At 36.6% G+C, this 8,477-nt stretch overlaps 1 long non-coding RNA gene across 1 annotated transcript; it reads left to right on the plus strand.

Moving 5' to 3' along the window:
• Nucleotides 1-1,364: 1,364 nt before the first annotated feature.
• LOC125174814 (uncharacterized) lies at nucleotides 1,365-7,606 on the plus strand. The gene is made up of 3 exons (XR_007155573.1): nucleotides 1,365-5,453; nucleotides 5,649-5,757; nucleotides 6,978-7,606. It is a non-coding gene; the product is annotated as an uncharacterized LOC125174814 (long non-coding RNA).
• The last annotated feature ends 871 nt before the right edge of the window (nucleotides 7,607-8,477 follow it).

The following is an 8,477-nucleotide window of genomic DNA, read 5'->3' on the forward strand; positions in this document are numbered from 1 at the left end:
GCACTTGGGTGGCTCAGTCGGGTAATCATGATCTCACAGTTCGTGGGTTCTGGCCCCGAGTCCGGCTCTGTGCTGACAGTTCAGAGCCTGGAGCCTGCTTTGGATTCTGTCTCCCTCTCTCTGCCTCTCCCCGACTCGTGCTCTATCTCTGTCTCTCTCTCAAAAATAAATAAACATTAAAAAAATTTTAAAAAAGGGTGGGAGGGAAGATGGAGTGGGAAGACAAAAATAGAGGGAAATAATACTGGGAAAATTGTAGCTTCCCCTCCTTTGTGTAAAGGTACTAAGTTCATTTATAGTTCAAGAAGGAATTAGTGAAGAAAGTAAAACGGTAGATGCCAGAGAATGAGGGGCTAGAATTCACGAGGCAAGAAAGGAAGAACAAACGCTTTTTGGAGAAAAACTGCGTGTTTCTCTTTGAAAATTTACAGTTATTTGACATATATTTATAGAAGAGAAATCTGTAAGGATACATACCAAATATTAAAAGTCCTTTTCTCTGGGAAATGGAATTATTCATGATCTATATGTTCTCTTTATACTTGGGAGTACTTTTTGAAAGAAGAATGGATTTCTTTCATAATAAAAAAGAAAGTAAACAAAGTGTGATTGCTTGAGAGATCCATAAAATTGCCATAGAAAAGACTCATTTAAAGTCTACTTTGCAGAAAAACAACTGGGTCAGGGCTTTACCCTTCCTTTATTATGTTTCTGGAGGAATAAAAGCTTATTTTGTAAAAAAATGTAGGGATTCATGCTACAGTTATTGCTTACGTCCCTTGTGGCAAGTGTGGTAGTATGGTGAAGTGGATGTTTTGTTTATTGCATTTAATATGCCTCTTTCCTCTTGACTCTCCTTTATAATATTAAGCTTCTCAATTCTTTGCTATCATTTGGGTCCCATGTCCCTTCTTTTTTAAAGATGCACAGTGTCAGCACAGCCACAAACACCACTGCTATAGGAGCCAAAGAAACAGTAAAAAGAGAAAACAGGAAATAAGGGAGAAGGAAGTGTTTCTTCCCAAAGGCCTGGAATAAGAGAGTGTTCCTGTGATTAGGACATAAACCTGGACAGACTTTTGAAATAGAACGTAACCACATTACTAACTAAAAGGATGATTTTTAGATCTTTTATTTTTATTTGTTTATTTTTTCAACGTTTATTTATTTTTGGGACAGAGAGAGACAGAGCATGAACGGGGGAGGGGCAGAGAGAGAGAGGGAGACACAGAATCGGAAACAGGCTCCAGGCTCTGAGCCATCAGCCCAGAGCCTGACGCGGGGCTGGAACTCACGGAGCGCGAGATCATGACCTGGCTGAAGTCGGACGCTTAACCGACTGCGCCACCCAGGCGCCCCAGATCTTTTATTTTTCTTATAAGTATGGAGGAAATCAACTTTCTGAAAGAAAAATATCATCAAGAGAATCATTTGCAGAGGGCTTGTTAAGTCTGGCATTTTTCAAAAACTATTTTTTTTGTTTGTTTTTGAAAGACATTTACAGTTGTGTCCCACTACCCCACCCTCAGTATGGTATGGTAAACATATATGGTAAAACAATGTTATGGTATGGTGAAACATATATATGGTAAAACAAAATAGCCACAGGGAACAGTTTTTGAGTTTTGGGCCAGGTTTGGGCACACATCACCTATGGCAATCAAACCCAATTCTAAAGGTATATTTCTGGCTGAAAAAAGAAATATAAGGACAACAAATATGTTGATGCAGTTTAAACCATGTTTTAAGTCATAGGCATATGTCCAGATATTTAGTAATATTTTAAAATCTTAATTCAAATCTAACTGGGAAAATAGGCATTCTGATTATTTAATAGTTGGATAATAAAATGGCAGTGACGCACAATACAATTTTCACTGTAGCCTCAAAGTCCCTCCTTACTGGCTTTCTTATCTTTAGCATGGCTTGTGGTCTTTAGAAAATAACCTAAAGAGCTTATAAAGCTTCTTAAAAGTATTTTGTATTCTCCAAGTTTTCCAAAGATGAAAATTCAACATAAACAGTCATTAAGGCTACTCAATCTTATATCATTATGCAATGGCATTTTCTTAAGTACACAAATTCTGTATTAGGTATCTACCTTCTCATACACCTTTGCAATATTTATTGTGAAAAGTTTCCAACATACAGCAAATTTAAAAGAATTTTAAAGCAAGCACCTATATACTTCCTACCTACATTCTACCACTAACATTTTATTAAAGTTGCTTTTTTGCATATCTATTCATCTATCTGCTGTGACACACTTTGAAAGTACAGTGCATAGTATCACATTTCTACACCTTCTTCCCACCACGGCTTATCTTATTTAATTTACTTTTAAAATTCAGAAAAGCAAAACCATTTGTTTAGTAAGCTTCTAAACTAAGAACACTAAAAGTTCAGGATTTGTTCCTCTACAGCAAATTGTTGCTTTCATATGAAAAGCAAATCAGTGAACTACATTTCTAGCATTAAGTGCTCATTGTAGGTCCTATCGCCAGAATTAGGAAAGAGGATTTTGGATCAAAGGGCTGTTGTTTTTTGGTTTTTGTTTTTTTATAGTTCTGTAAAAAGCAAGTGATCAAACAACTCAACTTTTCGAAGGGACAACTTCATGCTGTGATAGGCAGTTCCAGTTGATACTAATCATCACGTCCTCAATTTCATATCCTTTTATCATCAATGTTTCTGGTAAACAAGTTCACTTTGGGCTAAACAACAAGCATTCACCTCTGGAACAGACAACCAAAGTAGCAAGCTTCAACAGGGCTAGGAAGGCTAATGCCTACTCAGAAAGGTTACATATGCTCTGAGAAACAGTAGTGCTCCGGTGGCTTATTGAGATTAAGTAGGCAGACAACAAAAATTAAACTTGAAATTTCAGTTATGTCAGATTCAGCAATGTTCCACATTACTTTGAGGACAATAAGTAAACTCTTCTTAGCCCTCCCTCAGTCCCCAAATCAAACAAAACTACATTCAAAGAGAAAACAAAATATGATGTCCTTCTTCACAGGAAAGTTCTGAGTCCAATTCTTTCATCTGGAAGATTCTTGTCTCTACAAACATAAATTTTCTCATCTTCTGTAGACTTAGCTTTTAAAACTGTATGTGCAGTGGTATGTAGCATACAATGACTAATACATTAAAAAAATTGTTTTCCGTCTGCTGAAGACAATGACTGAGAAACGATATGTTTTAATCTACTAGATTTCTTGGCATTATGTAGTCTTGGTGCTCTTTCTAAAGCAAGGTGAAACTAACAAGTAGTCGTATTTGACAATTTCACCTGTCATCACTCAAACAGCAGGACTGGAGTGGTGTGGTGTAAGATAGGTAAGGAACCTGAGAGAACTGTCATTATTTTGGATCCCCAGATGGCAAATGAATACTACTATCACTTTAAAACATTTACCTCTCTGCCCCCTACAAAAACAACAACAACAACAACAACAACAACAACAACAACAAATGAATAAAAGGGCAAACTATGTATTCTATATCTTTGCCGCTTGAAGAATAAAAAAAGAAATAATCCATTTAAAACTAAACTATTACTTGATGTTCTTCTGATCCCTGTTGACACAATTTCCTATTTTTATATGCATTGGCCCTAGTGGATGGGATGGAACCATGTTACCCAATCTCAAACACAGCTGTGCTTATCATTAGCCTCTCCAGTGGTCCTTTTCTCTCTCGCTGGTAGTCAGCACACCTGGCATACACCTGCCACTGACTTTCTTTGTAACAATTGATCTGAGCATGATGATTTTATGCCTCATAAAGGAAAAGAGCCGTCTTTTTATTTTAATAAAAATAAAGAAAAAAACTGAGTTGCTTCCATAAGCATTCTGCCCCCTAAATATATTATTCCTCTATTGTCAAACATTCTCTAAACAAGCACATTGTTATGACACGTTGACACATGTTCAAGAAAAATTTGTTTCATGAAATTTTGTTTCCAAAAGAGCCAGACCAAAGTTTGTGCTTTGGCCATAAAATCCATACAAAAAGTTACCCTTTAAAGTTACCATTTAAGTTACCATTAAAGCTACATCTATGTGACTGATGGATTTATAAGTAGCTTTTGTGTTATGGCTCAAATGAATTTTGAGGATTTTTTTTCTCCATGTGGATCTACACACAGACATGACAGACATGACAGCTTTGAATAAATCCCTCCTGTTCCTGAAAGTGACATTTCCCGGAGGCATAGCCATTACTCTCATCTCGGGCTCTCCCACTTGGCCTTAATAACCTTAGGAATCCTAAATCCATACCACAATTCTCATCATTCCTCCATCAATCTCCCTATGGCTTCTTTAATTCATCCCTTTTCTCCAGTGGTTTATAAATTCACTGATGACAATGTTACAAATAAGACATGGCAATCCCTAAAGGGTGGGCAGGTCTGGGGGTCCTATCCATTTTCTTCATGGGTAAAAGCTTTCGGGTAATTACTTGTTGAAGAAGCTCTTCAAAGTCACAGGGACAAGAAAGATCTGGGGCCACAGACAGCTTGTTTATCCACTGGACACGTGGTAATCAAAGAAAAATTAAAACAGCAGAGTCTAGAGGACATAGCCAATTGCATACATTACTTTATGAAAAACATCAACTAAAACCTTGGTTGATATAAAAAGTGTTACTACTAATTAGGGGGAAAACACAGCAGCTTATAATTACAGGCAAAGTTAAAATAATTCATTTATATAAAGTATTGTGACCAAACACCTGAGCTCAAATATTCTGTGAATCCATGGCTCAAGTAAAAAGGAGTTTAATGCCTAGAGATTATGTATTTGAGTCATGAAGGCAAGAATAATTTAAGAAGATAAAAAGCAGATTATGTGGTAATGTTGGGCATTCAAGTACCTGTTGAGGTTGTTAGGCAGAATTGTATTAGTTTGAACAACGGTGGCTTCATGTTGATGCATGGTCATCCTTTTGGCACTAGGGAAGCTAGCTAGATTCATTCAATACAGTTGTGTGTTGCTATCACACAAAAAGGTAATAGGTAGTGGATTACTTCTGACATTTTACCAAATTTGATATTACATTTTTCCATTCCTGGAAAAAACAAGCACAAATGCATTTGAATACACAGGGTGTCTTGGCACTTTGGTGATTCGTACAGGAAATTTTATATGACTTTATCAGCTAATAAGAAAGAAACTGGTCTTCAAAAAATAACAGTTATAAAACCTCTCTTGTTTGGTGATAAGGGATATAAGAAGATTCTTAAATATGGCAATTTTAATTTTCCAAAGCATGAGCACGAAGTATGTTCATTTTATTCATGTGTTTTATACTTTGCACGACACTGCGATCCAAATGATGAGGAGAGGCCATCCCAGTGGAACAGAAGGGCTGGTCTGTGTGTGTGGGTCTGGGGAGCAAGCGTGAATAAGAGTGATGAAGAAGCAAGTGCAGAAGAGTTAAGACTAAAGGTAAGAGATGGAAGGGCCTTCTAACATCTGACAGGAGGATGGTGTGGCTAGCGCAGATTGGAGGTTTGGGGAAGGGATGCCAGATGAGGCTGGCAGGAAGGTGGAATCTTAAAAATCACGCCTTTATGTTAAGGCAATGTGCGGCAGTTTCAGGGTTTTAAGCAGGAGAGTGACATTATCGTATCTGTGCTTTAGGAAGCCCACCCTACTGAAATGGACAGGGAAATGGACAGGGAAATGGTGGGAAATGGACTGGAGGAAAGAAGACTGGAGGCAAGGAGAGCAAATGGGGGCTACTGAAGAGGTTGGTGTGTGACAGTCATGGGTCCCATTTAAACATAAGTTGAGCTAGCTGACCACACATCAGTTTTAGTAAGACATGCTTAATTCATCACACTCTATATCATGAGATTACTTCTTCAATACTGGCCATTATAAGTAACAGAAGTATCCACATTTTCTGTAGTCAGGAATTAAATGAACACTGAACGGGCCAACAAGTGACACACTCTAGGCACTCATTTAACTTGGTCATGTGCAAAATTATTTTAGAAAAATCCAATTAAAAAAAGATTTTTGAGAGATACAGAGATAGATGGATAGCTAGAGAGAGATGTAATATAATTTGACTAAGATAGGAAAACATTTTGCACTAAGCAAAGGATACATATTTTTGTACTCTGTAAAGTCCCAAAGCAATATCTAAACTTTTCTTGTTGTTTCTTGTTATTGGACAAAAACAAAGAGAGACTGTTTAAGAAAATACAATGTGAAATTGTTCAGTGCTGCAGCACATCTAAAAGGATTTATTGTGATTTTTGACATCTTTATGCAAACCTAAGAACTCTCCCACCCAGGGATTAATAAAATGTTGCAAAGATGTATATTTACTCAGGTGTATTCGGGATATCATCAAACGGTAATGTGCTTTTAAGAGAGTGGAGATTGCATGTTTAATTTTTTAAAATGTTTCTATGTATTTTTGAGGGGAGGAGGAAAGGGCAAGGAGAGATACACACACAGAATCTGAAGCAGGCTCCAGGCTCTGAGCTTACAGCAGAGCCTAACACGGGGCTCGAACTCACAAGCCATGAGATCATGACCTGAGATGAAGTCGGATGCTCACCTGACTGAACCACCCAAGTGTCCCTGGAGATGGCATATTTAGACCTTGGTTTAAAAAACAAAAACAGTTGCTTCCATTGCATTTCACTTGTTTTTAACTTGTCAGAGGATAAAACTCTAATGCGGGAAAGTTGGAGTAAGGTAAGGTAGAGTAAGGCAGACTCAACTGCAATATTTATCTTCTTGCTCAAAGTTTGGAGACTCTTGCTACTTAATGAGACATTGTTTTGTTTCAATATTCAAAAATAGTTAACATGTTACATAAAAAATATTGAAGGATATTCAGCTGTGTAAGCAAACCTGAAAGGTACAGAATGAACTTCTTTCAGAGTACAGATGACTACTGAAAGTCTTCTTTCAATTTTAATCTTCGCATTTTTCCTTTTTTCTCCTCCTCAGGAATAAAACCTCAAATCTTAGACGCTTCTATGATGGAAGTCATCACAAAATTTTGAAGACACGATGAGAATTATTTCTTGAACAACACAGAGCAGAGATGTTGATGTTCATCAATGATGAAGAGCATGAACTTGATTGAGAGAACTGTAAGGGTTCCTTTGAAGACTCTCCTTGCAATATCAAATTAATGTCCCAATGTGAATAATATATTGATAATATATTACTGAGACAAAGAAGAATGACTGATGCTCAATTACTTTAAATACATCTTTGGAAGTAGATACTGAATTTAATGAAGAGTCTTTTAAAAATTACTGTACTCTTGTAAAACTGTCCTGGGTAGGTGAGTGTGGGGGTTTTAAAGAGAGAAGAAGCAATGCTTTACTAAGGAACAGCTAAATTGCCATGGATAGTACAGTGCCCCAAATGGAAAAAGCTTTTTAAACTTATAAAACAACATCTTCTCCTCATAAGAAACACTAAAAAAGTTTTGTTTAAAGTACAGAAGTGTGCCTATCACATTGGTGGTGCTCAGTAAATACATTTTTTACTTTTTTAGTTTTTTTTATATTTGAGAGGGAGAGAGAAAGAGACAGAGTGCCAACAGCGGACGGGCAGAGAGATGGAGACAGAATTTGAAGCAGACTCCAGGCTCTGAGCTGTCAGCACAGAGCTTGACGCGGGGCTCGAACTCTCAAGCGGTGAGATCATGAGCTCAGCTGAAGTCGGACGCTTAACTGACTGAGCCTCTCAGGCGCCCTGGTACTCAGTAAATATTTAATGAAATACATTTGCTTTGTGACAAAAAATAAAAAAGATTAATTATTTGCATAACTTCTAGCCCCTCTTAATTTCCTTAGTGGATGCCATTCCAAAAAAAAAAGTTTACAGACATATACAGATATGAATGTATGTATAAATATATGTTCATAAATACATATATATATATATTTATGACATAAATGTGATTGTAGTACAAATACTAAACTACTCCTTTTACTTAACAATATATTGTGAATATTTTTTCAAGTTAACACACATCCATATCTACATTACACAACCAAATCTATCTTACATTAACAGTTTTTGTTAAGAAAGTTTAAGAAATCCCGGAAGCCATCAGAATGAAGAATGCATTTAACACATAAAAGAAAATAACACATAAGTATGTCCATAGAATCCTGGTGGTGCCAAGATTCTTTCAGGTGGTCTGTGAAGTTAAAGCTATTTTCATAATAGTATTGAAACATTATTTACATTTTTGCTATGTTGAAATTTGTATTGATAGTGCAAAAGCAACAGGGGTAAAACCATTAGCACCTTAGCATAAATCAAGGTGGTGGCACCAAACTACTAGCTGGGAACAGGACTGGCCGTTTAAAAATAAATGTAAATTATTGTTACTTAAAAATGATGGACAAACTATGTTTACATAAACTTAGAAATCTGGCACTTTCTTTCTTGAAAATAAATGAAGGAGATTTTCAATTCAAGGAAAAC

This window comes from Prionailurus viverrinus, chromosome C2, assembly GCF_022837055.1.
Source record: "Prionailurus viverrinus isolate Anna chromosome C2, UM_Priviv_1.0, whole genome shotgun sequence".
Classification (NCBI taxonomy): domain Eukaryota; kingdom Metazoa; phylum Chordata; class Mammalia; order Carnivora; family Felidae; genus Prionailurus; species Prionailurus viverrinus.